At 48.5% G+C, this 15,257-nt stretch overlaps 4 non-coding genes across 4 annotated transcripts; all 4 read left to right on the top strand.

Moving 5' to 3' along the window:
* Positions 1–2,886: 2,886 nt before the first annotated feature.
* Positions 2,887–3,006, top strand: LOC124762873. The gene has a single exon (XR_007012610.1). It is a non-coding gene; the product is annotated as a 5S ribosomal RNA (ribosomal RNA).
* Positions 3,007–6,661: 3,655 nt separating this feature from the next.
* LOC124762872 lies at positions 6,662–6,781 on the top strand. Its single transcript, XR_007012609.1, has one exon. It is a non-coding gene; the product is annotated as a 5S ribosomal RNA (ribosomal RNA).
* Positions 6,782–10,435: 3,654 nt separating this feature from the next.
* Positions 10,436–10,555, top strand: LOC124762871. Its single transcript, XR_007012608.1, has one exon. It is a non-coding gene; the product is annotated as a 5S ribosomal RNA (ribosomal RNA).
* Positions 10,556–14,216: 3,661 nt separating this feature from the next.
* LOC124762870 lies at positions 14,217–14,336 on the top strand. The gene has a single exon (XR_007012607.1). It is a non-coding gene; the product is annotated as a 5S ribosomal RNA (ribosomal RNA).
* The last annotated feature ends 921 nt before the right edge of the window (positions 14,337–15,257 follow it).

Genomic DNA, 15,257 nt, shown 5'->3' with positions numbered 1-15,257 from the left:
GCGATGAAAATGGCAAACCAGAACAACAACAGTATAACGTCCAGCCTGATAAACCAATATAAACCTGAATCTGAAGAGGCTCCTGTAGACACTACGAACATACCATTCAAGTTGCGGCACATAAAACAGATGGCAATCGACAAGAGTTACATCACCGCGGTCGTTGCCAACCCACAGCAAAGAACGGCGAGGAACATCTACAGCGCTCTGAGGGGGAAGGCAAGAAAGTCCAAAATAGAGACGAGTTTTCCAGACCATGACTGGCCACAGGTCTGGAAGAATGTCTCGGAACGGACACTTCCTGAGCACGCCAGGGACACGTGGTATAAAATCATCCACAAAACAGTGCCGACAAACGAAAAACTGGCACGCATAAAAATGCGGGAATCCCCAAACTGCGAGCTCTGCAACCAGACCGACACCATCGAGCATCGTTTTGGCTGCAGAGAGAGCGGGGAAATATGGGCGGCAGCGAGAAAAATGATCGCCCACATCAACAGAACCGACGAGAGGGCGATACATGTCTCAGCTGTCACTGTCCCGGACGCGAAGCCTTTCCCCAAAGCGAAACGCCTGGCCACAATGTGGATCATCGCCATGACGGCACACGCCATCGTCACGAAACGGCAGACCGACAAGGCGCAGTTCCTCACGGACCTGTGGGAGGAACACAGGAGGGCCAAACAACGCTCCAAGTACCGAGAGACCTTCCAGAACTTCCTGCAGGTCCCGCTGGACGCCGCCTTCCGAGACGCCTTCAACACGACGTGACCGACGCCCTCCCACAACACCCACACCCCAGTCGCTGAGGACTTCGCCCACCAATCCCTCCAAAGCCCCGACGGCAAGAGTGGTGCATTGCGAAAGTGTTGTGAAAATGCGCGCAGAGTGAAAGTGGGTACGTGTAGCAGTGCCAAAGTGAGAGTGACGTGTGCCAATCATAGCCATACAGTGTCCAGTGCCCAATAGCCAAATAAAGCAGGCAAAAGGAAATGATCAGTTTTTAATTTAGTGCAAAGGATACAAGACGTGTTCCAAGGTAACAGCGAAATGTCAAACAGTGTATTTCATGTAATTAATGTGTACTCTCGCCATCTCCATTCAAGGTACGTTTTTTTTTCCCCTCTCTCTCTCTCTCTCTCTCTCTCTCTCTGTCTCTCTCTCTCTCTTCTATAATCATTTTTTTTGTTGTTGTTTTGTAGGTTTTTTTTGTGTTTGTCTGTGTTTATTCCTTTGATGTATCCGTGTGTATAGATATAGTTATATACATTTATAAAGTTCGGCGCATCATGTGCCAAAACGTTGCATACCCCTTTGCGATTTACAAAAATTCTAACTTTAGACTTTCTCTGCCCCAAATTTTCCGTGGAACTGTTGCGTCCACTCTCACACAGTACACTAAATAACTTCCCCATTCATCATTTATGCACATAGATGTTCTGGCCCATATTCTCCTTTAGCCTTTGGCAAACACATAGCGAACATGCCAAAATAGGTGTATTCAAATACCATACGGGGGAAAAAAAAAAAAAAAAACTTAAAATTAATTTAAATTCAATTTATAAAAAAAATCAAAGTAATGCAGTTTCTTTTTTATGTATAAAAAACCATAAACATTGAAGGGAAAAACTTATATAAAGGACACTCAGTGAATAAAAGTGTTGTAACTAAGCCAAGAGACTACTAAAAGAACAATCAGAACTGAAAACGAGAAAATATACAATTTCATGTAAAGATATGTAATTGTTAAAAATTGTAAATAAAAGTTTATATACGTTTAAAAAAAAAAAAAAAAAAAAAAGGTGCTGTTGGCTCCCCTTCATTTTCTCCTTTTTACGCCGCTATCCCTGCCAGCCCTCTTTTCATACTACCTTTCTTTTGCGACAAACGTGCTTCCTTAAGCATTTTCAACGTGCTAGGAATGCCTTGAAAATAACGAAACACTACGAATCGACAGATGTGACCTGAAATGAGTCAGGGCCACCTACTGTTTCGTAGCAGTGCAAAACTCCACAGAAGGAAAAAAAAAAAAAAAAATGAAAATAAATGACTGTAATAAACATAACATACGATATGAATGGCCTCAGTTGGAAGAAGAATGTGCCAAGGAAGATTTCTTAAAAGTGCCTGAAGATAACAAAACGGTATGAACCGACAGATATGTTCTGAAATACGTCAGGGCTGCTTATTGTTTTGTAGCAGCGTACGACTGCAAACTTGTAAACAAAAATGTATCTTTCGTCGCTAGAAGAGAAGGATGCTTTGGCGACCCTCCTGTGCCTTGTGTCCCTGTTTTCGCACCTTTGCACAGGTCTACTGGCCGCAAACGGCGTCTCGGACACGCCCGTTAGGCCCACGGCCGTCTCGCAGATGTTTCTCGTGCTTGTGCTGTCATATGGGCCACGACCCGAGCGGCAGCGAGCGGCAGTCGAGCAAAGTCGGGACAAGTCGGGACGGAAGGGGAGAGGTGCGAATGCACTGCACAGATCACGCAAATACCTGGACGCGAGCCGCGCGGCGTGTGTCAGGTGAGGAAGCTGCCGGGGGCGCCCTCCAGCAGGACACTGCTACACCCCGCACAGCCCCCCGCCGGATAACGGGAACAAGATGCGTCGCCCGCGAGTGTCGGACGCCGCACGCACCAAGCGAAACGAATGACGGGCGGCGCACCGAGCAGCCGCGTGTCTCACGCAAGTGGCGGCGCGGCGCGCCCGCCAGTCCGGCAGACGCCTCTGAGACGCCGGACGCGCACTCGGCGCCGCCTTCGAGGCTCCAGCTGTTGCGGAAGGACGTGCTCTGCGTCAAATGTGTCACCGAAAACTGCGATTGTGTGTGTTGGGAGAAGAGGCAGAGGCGTCTTCTGTCGTGCGGCTACAGTATAAGGGCGCCAACGGCCATACCATGTTGAATACACCGGTTCTCGTCCGATCACCGAAGTTAAGCAACATCGGGCCCGGTTAGTACTTGGATGGGTGACCGCCTGGGAACACCGGGTGCTCGCACGCCTCGGATTCGGACCAAAATTCGGAAGAACAATCAAGAACGTCATTACAAATGCCACCTCAAAAATAACAGTAAACGGATGGACTTCCAAGTCAATAAGACTGGGAAGATCCGTCAGGCAAGGATGTCCATTATCGATGGCACTTTTCACAATAGCCCTCGACCCACTACTACGAAAACTAACAGCCGAAATCGGAGGATACACAATGGGTGCAACAAACATCGTATGCACGGCCTATGCTGACGACATGGGCATATTCATCCAAAACGAAGAAGAACTAGGAATAATCCAGCCTATCATGGAATCCTTCGAAAAGGCTTCAGGTGCCAAAACGAATCCGACGAAGACAGTGCTACTACCAATAGGCAACGGCAGACTGCGACCAGCGAGACAGTGGTACCGAGTGACAAACAACCATAGGGCACTCGGAGTGGAACTACAGCAGTGCCCTTTGAAAATGGCAGCACAAAACTGGCGCAGCGTCTTGAACACAACGAGAGGGCTCGTGAGGATACACGCGAACCGGAACCTGACGCTGAGCCAAAGAGTGCAGTTAGTAAACGAAACAATCCTGTCGAAAGCGTGGTACATGGCGCAAATACTATGTGCTCCGACGGAAATTGCGCGAGCGATAGGAAGTGCGGCGTACTACTTGCTGTGGAGGCGGGAAATCTTCAAGGTCTCCCAGGCGACGTGTTTCCTGTCAAGGGACGAAGGCGGACTTGGTCTGACTGACGTTAAGACGAAATGCGCGGCACTGCTTCTACACCGTGCGATGAAAATGGCAAACCAGAACAACAACAGTATAACGTCCAGCCTGATAAACCAATATAAACCTGAATCTGAAGAGGCTCCTGTAGACACTACGAACATACCATTCAAGTTGCGGCACATAAAACAGATGGCAATCGACAAGAGTTACATCACCGCGGTCGTTGCCAACCCACAGCAAAGAACGGCGAGGAACATCTACAGCGCTCTGAGGGGGAAGGCAAGAAAGTCCAAAATAGAGACGAGTTTTCCAGACCATGACTGGCCACAGGTCTGGAAGAATGTCTCGGAACGGACACTTCCTGAGCACGCCAGGGACACGTGGTATAAAATCATCCACAAAACAGTGCCGACAAACGAAAAACTGGCACGCATAAAAATGCGGGAATCCCCAAACTGCGAGCTCTGCAACCAGACCGACACCATCGAGCATCGTTTTGGCTGCAGAGAGAGCGGGGAAATATGGGCGGCAGCGAGAAAAATGATCGCCCACATCAACAGAACCGACGAGAGGGCGATACATGTCTCAGCTGTCACTGTCCCGGACGCGAAGCCTTTCCCCAAAGCGAAACGCCTGGCCACAATGTGGATCATCGCCATGACGGCACACGCCATCGTCACGAAACGGCAGACCGACAAGGCGCAGTTCCTCACGGACCTGTGGGAGGAACACAGGAGGGCCAAACAACGCTCCAAGTACCGAGAGACCTTCCAGAACTTCCTGCAGGTCCCGCTGGACGCCGCCTTCCGAGACGCCTTCAACACGACGTGACCGACGCCCTCCCACAACACCCACACCCCAGTCGCTGAGGACTTCGCCCACCAATCCCTCCAAAGCCCCGACGGCAAGAGTGGTGCATTGCGAAAGTGTTGTGAAAATGCGCGCAGAGTGAAAGTGGGTACGTGTAGCAGTGCCAAAGTGAGAGTGACGTGTGCCAATCATAGCCATACAGTGTCCAGTGCCCAATAGCCAAATAAAGCAGGCAAAAGGAAATGATCAGTTTTTAATTTAGTGCAAAGGATACAAGACGTGTTCCAAGGTAACAGCGAAATGTCAAACAGTGTATTTCATGTAATTAATGTGTACTCTCGCCATCTCCATTCAAGGTACGTTTTTTTTTCCCCTCTCTCTCTCTCTCTCTCTCTCTCTCTCTGTCTCTCTCTCTCTCTTCTATAATCATTTTTTTTGTTGTTGTTTTGTAGGTTTTTTTTGTGTTTGTCTGTGTTTATTCCTTTGATGTATCCGTGTGTATAGATATAGTTATATACATTTATAAAGTTCGGCGCATCATGTGCCAAAACGTTGCATACCCCTTTGCGATTTACAAAAATTCTAACTTTAGACTTTCTCTGCCCCAAATTTTCCGTGGAACTGTTGCGTCCACTCTCACACAGTACACTAAATAACTTCCCCATTCATCATTTATGCACATAGATGTTCTGGCCCATATTCTCCTTTAGCCTTTGGCAAACACATAGCGAACATGCCAAAATAGGTGTATTCAAATACCATACGGGGGAAAAAAAAAAAAAAAACTTAAAATTAATTTAAATTCAATTTATAAAAAAAATCAAAGTAATGCAGTTTCTTTTTTATGTATAAAAAACCATAAACATTGAAGGGAAAAACTTATATAAAGGACACTCAGTGAATAAAAGTGTTGTAACTAAGCCAAGAGACTACTAAAAGAACAATCAGAACTGAAAACGAGAAAATATACAATTTCATGTAAAGATATGTAATTGTTAAAAATTGTAAATAAAAGTTTATATACGTTTAAAAAAAAAAAAAAAAAAAAAAGGTGCTGTTGGCTCCCCTTCATTTTCTCCTTTTTACGCCGCTATCCCTGCCAGCCCTCTTTTCATACTACCTTTCTTTTGCGACAAACGTGCTTCCTTAAGCATTTTCAACGTGCTAGGAATGCCTTGAAAATAACGAAACACTACGAATCGACAGATGTGACCTGAAATGAGTCAGGGCCACCTACTGTTTCGTAGCAGTGCAAAACTCCACAGAAGGAAAAAAAAAAAAAAAAATGAAAATAAATGACTGTAATAAACATAACATACGATATGAATGGCCTCAGTTGGAAGAAGAATGTGCCAAGGAAGATTTCTTAAAAGTGCCTGAAGATAACAAAACGGTATGAACCGACAGATATGTTCTGAAATACGTCAGGGCTGCTTATTGTTTTGTAGCAGCGTACGACTGCAAACTTGTAAACAAAAATGTATCTTTCGTCGCTAGAAGAGAAGGATGCTTTGGCGACCCTCCTGTGCCTTGTGTCCCTGTTTTCGCACCTTTGCACAGGTCTACTGGCCGCAAACGGCGTCTCGGACACGCCCGTTAGGCCCACGGCCGTCTCGCAGATGTTTCTCGTGCTTGTGCTGTCATATGGGCCACGACCCGAGCGGCAGCGAGCGGCAGTCGAGCAAAGTCGGGACAAGTCGGGACGGAAGGGGAGAGGTGCGAATGCACTGCACAGATCACGCAAATACCTGGACGCGAGCCGCGCGGCGTGTGTCAGGTGAGGAAGCTGCCGGGGGCGCCCTCCAGCAGGACACTGCTACACCCCGCACAGCCCCCCGCCGGATAACGGGAACAAGATGCGTCGCCCGCGAGTGTCGGACGCCGCACGCACCAAGCGAAACGAATGACGGGCGGCGCACCGAGCAGCCGCGTGTCTCACGCAAGTGGCGGCGCGGCGCGCCCGCCAGTCCGGCAGACGCCTCTGAGACGCCGGACGCGCACTCGGCGCCGCCTTCGAGGCTCCAGCTGTTGCGGAAGGACGTGCTCTGCGTCAAATGTGTCACCGAAAACTGCGATTGTGTGTGTTGGGAGAAGAGGCAGAGGCGTCTTCTGTCGTGCGGCTACAGTATAAGGGCGCCAACGGCCATACCATGTTGAATACACCGGTTCTCGTCCGATCACCGAAGTTAAGCAACATCGGGCCCGGTTAGTACTTGGATGGGTGACCGCCTGGGAACACCGGGTGCTCGCACGCCTCGGATTCGGACCAAAATTCGGAAGAACAATCAAGAACGTCATTACAAATGCCACCTCAAAAATAACAGTAAACGGATGGACTTCCAAGTCAATAAGACTGGGAAGATCCGTCAGGCAAGGATGTCCATTATCGATGGCACTTTTCACAATAGCCCTCGACCCACTACTACGAAAACTAACAGCCGAAATCGGAGGATACACAATGGGTGCAACAAACATCGTATGCACGGCCTATGCTGACGACATGGGCATATTCATCCAAAACGAAGAAGAACTAGGAATAATCCAGCCTATCATGGAATCCTTCGAAAAGGCTTCAGGTGCCAAAACGAATCCGACGAAGACAGTGCTACTACCAATAGGCAACGGCAGACTGCGACCAGCGAGACAGTGGTACCGAGTGACAAACAACCATAGGGCACTCGGAGTGGAACTACAGCAGTGCCCTTTGAAAATGGCAGCACAAAACTGGCGCAGCGTCTTGAACACAACGAGAGGGCTCGTGAGGATACACGCGAACCGGAACCTGACGCTGAGCCAAAGAGTGCAGTTAGTAAACGAAACAATCCTGTCGAAAGCGTGGTACATGGCGCAAATACTATGTGCTCCGACGGAAATTGCGCGAGCGATAGGAAGTGCGGCGTACTACTTGCTGTGGAGGCGGGAAATCTTCAAGGTCTCCCAGGCGACGTGTTTCCTGTCAAGGGACGAAGGCGGACTTGGTCTGACTGACGTTAAGACGAAATGCGCGGCACTGCTTCTACACCGTGCGATGAAAATGGCAAACCAGAACAACAACAGTATAACGTCCAGCCTGATAAACCAATATAAACCTGAATCTGAAGAGGCTCCTGTAGACACTACGAACATACCATTCAAGTTGCGGCACATAAAACAGATGGCAATCGACAAGAGTTACATCACCGCGGTCGTTGCCAACCCACAGCAAAGAACGGCGAGGAACATCTACAGCGCTCTGAGGGGGAAGGCAAGAAAGTCCAAAATAGAGACGAGTTTTCCAGACCATGACTGGCCACAGGTCTGGAAGAATGTCTCGGAACGGACACTTCCTGAGCACGCCAGGGACACGTGGTATAAAATCATCCACAAAACAGTGCCGACAAACGAAAAACTGGCACGCATAAAAATGCGGGAATCCCCAAACTGCGAGCTCTGCAACCAGACCGACACCATCGAGCATCGTTTTGGCTGCAGAGAGAGCGGGGAAATATGGGCGGCAGCGAGAAAAATGATCGCCCACATCAACAGAACCGACGAGAGGGCGATACATGTCTCAGCTGTCACTGTCCCGGACGCGAAGCCTTTCCCCAAAGCGAAACGCCTGGCCACAATGTGGATCATCGCCATGACGGCACACGCCATCGTCACGAAACGGCAGACCGACAAGGCGCAGTTCCTCACGGACCTGTGGGAGGAACACAGGAGGGCCAAACAACGCTCCAAGTACCGAGAGACCTTCCAGAACTTCCTGCAGGTCCCGCTGGACGCCGCCTTCCGAGACGCCTTCAACACGACGTGACCGACGCCCTCCCACAACACCCACACCCCAGTCGCTGAGGACTTCGCCCACCAATCCCTCCAAAGCCCCGACGGCAAGAGTGGTGCATTGCGAAAGTGTTGTGAAAATGCGCGCAGAGTGAAAGTGGGTACGTGTAGCAGTGCCAAAGTGAGAGTGACGTGTGCCAATCATAGCCATACAGTGTCCAGTGCCCAATAGCCAAATAAAGCAGGCAAAAGGAAATGATCAGTTTTTAATTTAGTGCAAAGGATACAAGACGTGTTCCAAGGTAACAGCGAAATGTCAAACAGTGTATTTCATGTAATTAATGTGTACTCTCGCCATCTCCATTCAAGGTACGTTTTTTTTTCCCCTCTCTCTCTCTCTCTCTCTCTCTCTCTCTGTCTCTCTCTCTCTCTTCTATAATCATTTTTTTTGTTGTTGTTTTGTAGGTTTTTTTTGTGTTTGTCTGTGTTTATTCCTTTGATGTATCCGTGTGTATAGATATAGTTATATACATTTATAAAGTTCGGCGCATCATGTGCCAAAACGTTGCATACCCCTTTGCGATTTACAAAAATTCTAACTTTAGACTTTCTCTGCCCCAAATTTTCCGTGGAACTGTTGCGTCCACTCTCACACAGTACACTAAATAACTTCCCCATTCATCATTTATGCACATAGATGTTCTGGCCCATATTCTCCTTTAGCCTTTGGCAAACACATAGCGAACATGCCAAAATAGGTGTATTCAAATACCATACGGGGGAAAAAAAAAAAAAAACTTAAAATTAATTTAAATTCAATTTATAAAAAAAATCAAAGTAATGCAGTTTCTTTTTTATGTATAAAAAACCATAAACATTGAAGGGAAAAACTTATATAAAGGACACTCAGTGAATAAAAGTGTTGTAACTAAGCCAAGAGACTACTAAAAGAACAATCAGAACTGAAAACGAGAAAATATACAATTTCATGTAAAGATATGTAATTGTTAAAAATTGTAAATAAAAGTTTATATACGTTTAAAAAAAAAAAAAAAAAAAAAGGTGCTGTTGGCTCCCCTTCATTTTCTCCTTTTTACGCCGCTATCCCTGCCAGCCCTCTTTTCATACTACCTTTCTTTTGCGACAAACGTGCTTCCTTAAGCATTTTCAATGTGCTAGGAATGCCTTGAAAATAACGAAACACTACGAATCGACAGATGTGACCTGAAATGAGTCAGGGCCACCTACTGTTTCGTAGCAGTGCAAAACTCCACAGAAGGAAAAAAAAAAAAAAAAAATGAAAATAAATGACTGTAATAAACATAACATACGATATGAATGGCCTCAGTTGGAAGAAGAATGTGCCAAGGAAGATTTCTTAAAAGTGCCTGAAGATAACAAAACGGTATGAACCGACAGATATGTTCTGAAATACGTCAGGGCTGCTTATTGTTTTGTAGCAGCGTACGACTGCAAACTTGTAAACAAAAATGTATCTTTCGTCGCTAGAAGAGAAGGATGCTTTGGCGACCCTCCTGTGCCTTGTGTCCCTGTTTTCGCACCTTTGCACAGGTCTACTGGCCGCAAACGGCGTCTCGGACACGCCCGTTAGGCCCACGGCCGTCTCGCAGATGTTTCTCGTGCTTGTGCTGTCATATGGGCCACGACCCGAGCGGCAGCGAGCGGCAGTCGAGCAAAGTCGGGACAAGTCGGGACGGAAGGGGAGAGGTGCGAATGCACTGCACAGATCACGCAAATACCTGGACGCGAGCCGCGCGGCGTGTGTCAGGTGAGGAAGCTGCCGGGGGCGCCCTCCAGCAGGACACTGCTACACCCCGCACAGCCCCCCGCCGGATAACGGGAACAAGATGCGTCGCCCGCGAGTGTCGGACGCCGCACGCACCAAGCGAAACGAATGACGGGCGGCGCACCGAGCAGCCGCGTGTCTCACGCAAGTGGCGGCGCGGCGCGCCCGCCAGTCCGGCAGACGCCTCTGAGACGCCGGACGCGCACTCGGCGCCGCCTTCGAGGCTCCAGCTGTTGCGGAAGGACGTGCTCTGCGTCAAATGTGTCACCGAAAACTGCGATTGTGTGTGTTGGGAGAAGAGGCAGAGGCGTCTTCTGTCGTGCGGCTACAGTATAAGGGCGCCAACGGCCATACCATGTTGAATACACCGGTTCTCGTCCGATCACCGAAGTTAAGCAACATCGGGCCCGGTTAGTACTTGGATGGGTGACCGCCTGGGAACACCGGGTGCTCGCACGCCTCGGATTCGGACCAAAATTCGGAAGAACAATCAAGAACGTCATTACAAATGCCACCTCAAAAATAACAGTAAACGGATGGACTTCCAAGTCAATAAGACTGGGAAGATCCGTCAGGCAAGGATGTCCATTATCGATGGCACTTTTCACAATAGCCCTCGACCCACTACTACGAAAACTAACAGCCGAAATCGGAGGATACACAATGGGTGCAACAAACATCGTATGCACGGCCTATGCTGACGACATGGGCATATTCATCCAAAACGAAGAAGAACTAGGAATAATCCAGCCTATCATGGAATCCTTCGAAAAGGCTTCAGGTGCCAAAACGAATCCGACGAAGACAGTGCTACTACCAATAGGCAACGGCAGACTGCGACCAGCGAGACAGTGGTACCGAGTGACAAACAACCATAGGGCACTCGGAGTGGAACTACAGCAGTGCCCTTTGAAAATGGCAGCACAAAACTGGCGCAGCGTCTTGAACACAACGAGAGGGCTCGTGAGGATACACGCGAACCGGAACCTGACGCTGAGCCAAAGAGTGCAGTTAGTAAACGAAACAATCCTGTCGAAAGCGTGGTACATGGCGCAAATACTATGTGCTCCGACGGAAATTGCGCGAGCGATAGGAAGTGCGGCGTACTACTTGCTGTGGAGGCGGGAAATCTTCAAGGTCTCCCAGGCGACGTGTTTCCTGTCAAGGGACGAAGGCGGACTTGGTCTGACTGACGTTAAGACGAAATGCGCGGCACTGCTTCTACACCGTGCGATGAAAATGGCAAACCAGAACAACAACAGTATAACGTCCAGCCTGATAAACCAATATAAACCTGAATCTGAAGAGGCTCCTGTAGACACTACGAACATACCATTCAAGTTGCGGCACATAAAACAGATGGCAATCGACAAGAGTTACATCACCGCGGTCGTTGCCAACCCACAGCAAAGAACGGCGAGGAACATCTACAGCGCTCTGAGGGGGAAGGCAAGAAAGTCCAAAATAGAGACGAGTTTTCCAGACCATGACTGGCCACAGGTCTGGAAGAATGTCTCGGAACGGACACTTCCTGAGCACGCCAGGGACACGTGGTATAAAATCATCCACAAAACAGTGCCGACAAACGAAAAACTGGCACGCATAAAAATGCGGGAATCCCCAAACTGCGAGCTCTGCAACCAGACCGACACCATCGAGCATCGTTTTGGCTGCAGAGAGAGCGGGGAAATATGGGCGGCAGCGAGAAAAATGATCGCCCACATCAACAGAACCGACGAGAGGGCGATACATGTCTCAGCTGTCACTGTCCCGGACGCGAAGCCTTTCCCCAAAGCGAAACGCCTGGCCACAATGTGGATCATCGCCATGACGGCACACGCCATCGTCACGAAACGGCAGACCGACAAGGCGCAGTTCCTCACGGACCTGTGGGAGGAACACAGGAGGGCCAAACAACGCTCCAAGTACCGAGAGACCTTCCAGAACTTCCTGCAGGTCCCGCTGGACGCCGCCTTCCGAGACGCCTTCAACACGACGTGACCGACGCCCTCCCACAACACCCACACCCCAGTCGCTGAGGACTTCGCCCACCAATCCCTCCAAAGCCCCGACGGCAAGAGTGGTGCATTGCGAAAGTGTTGTGAAAATGCGCGCAGAGTGAAAGTGGGTACGTGTAGCAGTGCCAAAGTGAGAGTGACGTGTGCCAATCATAGCCATACAGTGTCCAGTGCCCAATAGCCAAATAAAGCAGGCAAAAGGAAATGATCAGTTTTTAATTTAGTGCAAAGGATACAAGACGTGTTCCAAGGTAACAGCGAAATGTCAAACAGTGTATTTCATGTAATTAATGTGTACTCTCGCCATCTCCATTCAAGGTACGTTTTTTTTTCCCCTCTCTCTCTCTCTCTCTCTCTCTCTCTCTCTCTCTCTGTCTCTCTCTCTCTCTTCTATAATCATTTTTTTTGTTGTTGTTTTGTAGGTTTTTTTTGTGTTTGTCTGTGTTTATTCCTTTGATGTATCCGTGTGTATAGATATAGTTATATACATTTATAAAGTTCGGCGCATCATGTGCCAAAACGTTGCATACCCCTTTGCGATTTACAAAAATTCTAACTTTAAACTTTCTCTGCCCCAAATTTTCCGTGGAACTGTTGCGTCCACTCTCACACAGTACACTAAATAACTTCCCCATTCATCATTTATGCACATAGATGTTCTGGCCCATATTCTCCTTTAGCCTTTGGCAAACACATAGCGAACATGCCAAAATAGGTGTATTCAAATACCATACGGGGGAAAAAAAAAAAAAACTTAAAATTAATTTAAATTCAATTTATAAAAAAAATCAAAGTAATGCAGTTTCTTTTTTATGTATAAAAAACCATAAACATTGAAGGGAAAAACTTATATAAAGGACACTCAGTGAATAAAAGTGTTGTAACTAAGCCAAGAGACTACTAAAAGAACAATCAGAACTGAAAACGAGAAAATATACAATTTCATGTAAAGATATGTAATTGTTAAAAATTGTAAATAAAAGTTTATATACGTTTAAAAAAAAAAAAAAAAAAAAGGTGCTGTTGGCTCCCCTTCATTTTCTCCTTTTTACGCCGCTATCCCTGCCAGCCCTCTTTTCATACTACCTTTCTTTTGCGACAAACGTGCTTCCTTAAGCATTTTCAACGTGCTAGGAATGCCTTGAAAATAACGAAACACTACGAATCGACAGATGTGACCTGAAATGAGTCAGGGCCACCTACTGTTTCGTAGCAGTGCAAAACTCCACAGAAGGAAAAAAAAAAAAAAAAAAATGAAAATAAATGACTGTAATAAACATAACATACGATATGAATGGCCTCAGTTGGAAGAAGAATGTGCCAAGGAAGATTTCTTAAAAGTGCCTGAAGATAACAAAACGGTATGAACCGACAGATATGTTCTGAAATACGTCAGGGCTGCTTATTGTTTTGTAGCAGCGTACGACTGCAAACTTGTAAACAAAAATGTATCTTTCGTCGCTAGAAGAGAAGGATGCTTTGGCGACCCTCCTGTGCCTTGTGTCCCTGTTTTCGCACCTTTGCACAGGTCTACTGGCCGCAAACGGCGTCTCGGACACGCCCGTTAGGCCCACGGCCGTCTCGCAGATGTTTCTCGTGCTTGTGCTGTCATATGGGCCACGACCCGAGCGGCAGCGAGCGGCAGTCGAGCAAAGTCGGGACAAGTCGGGACGGAAGGGGAGAGGTGCGAATGCACTGCACAGATCACGCAAATACCTGGACGCGAGCCGCGCGGCGTGTGTCAGGTGAGGAAGCTGCCGGGGGCGCCCTCCAGCAGGACACTGCTACACCCCGCACAGCCCCCCGCCGGATAACGGGAACAAGATGCGTCGCCCGCGAGTGTCGGACGCCGCACGCACCAAGCGAAACGAATGACGGGCGGCGCACCGAGCAGCCGCGTGTCTCACGCAAGTGGCGGCGCGGCGCGCCCGCCAGTCCGGCAGACGCCTCTGAGACGCCGGACGCGCACTCGGCGCCGCCTTCGAGGCTCCAGCTGTTGCGGAAGGACGTGCTCTGCGTCAAATGTGTCACCGAAAACTGCGATTGTGTGTGTTGGGAGAAGAGGCAGAGGCGTCTTCTGTCGTGCGGCTACAGTATAAGGGCGCCAACGGCCATACCATGTTGAATACACCGGTTCTCGTCCGATCACCGAAGTTAAGCAACATCGGGCCCGGTTAGTACTTGGATGGGTGACCGCCTGGGAACACCGGGTGCTCGCACGCCTCGGATTCGGACCAAAATTCGGAAGAACAATCAAGAACGTCATTACAAATGCCACCTCAAAAATAACAGTAAACGGATGGACTTCCAAGTCAATAAGACTGGGAAGATCCGTCAGGCAAGGATGTCCATTATCGATGGCACTTTTCACAATAGCCCTCGACCCACTACTACGAAAACTAACAGCCGAAATCGGAGGATACACAATGGGTGCAACAAACATCGTATGCACGGCCTATGCTGACGACATGGGCATATTCATCCAAAACGAAGAAGAACTAGGAATAATCCAGCCTATCATGGAATCCTTCGAAAAGGCTTCAGGTGCCAAAACGAATCCGACGAAGACAGTGCTACTACCAATAGGCAACGGCAGACTGCGACCAGCGAGACAGTGGTACCGAGTGACAAACAACCATAGGGCACTCGGAGTGGAACTACAGCAGTGCCCTTTGAAAATGGCAGCACAAAACTGGCGCAGCGTCTTGAACACAACGAGAGGGCTCGTGAGGATACACGCGAACCGGAACCTGACGCTGAGCCAAAGAGTGCAGTTAGTAAACGAAACAATCCTGTCGAAAGCGTGGTACATGGCGCAAATACTATGTGCTCCGACGGAAATTGCGCGAGCGATAGGAAGTGCGGCGTACTACTTGCTGTGGAGGCGGGAAATCTTCAAGGTCTCCCAGGCGACGTGTTTCCTGTCAAGGGACGAAGGCGGACTTGGTCTGACTGACGTTAAGACGAAATGCGCGGCACTGCTTCTACACCGTGCGATGAAAATGGCAAACCAGAACAACAACAGTATAACGTCCAGCCTGATAAACCAATATAAACCTGAATCTGAAGAGGCTCCTGTAGACACTACGAACATACCATTCAAGTTGCGGCACATAAAACAGATGGCAATCGACAAGAGTTACA

This window comes from Schistocerca piceifrons, unplaced genomic scaffold, assembly GCF_021461385.2.
Source record: "Schistocerca piceifrons isolate TAMUIC-IGC-003096 unplaced genomic scaffold, iqSchPice1.1 HiC_scaffold_608, whole genome shotgun sequence".
NCBI classification, from domain to species: domain Eukaryota; kingdom Metazoa; phylum Arthropoda; class Insecta; order Orthoptera; family Acrididae; genus Schistocerca; species Schistocerca piceifrons.
The sequence above is the reverse complement of the archived record's forward strand: the minus strand, read 5'-3'. Positions and strand labels throughout refer to the sequence as shown.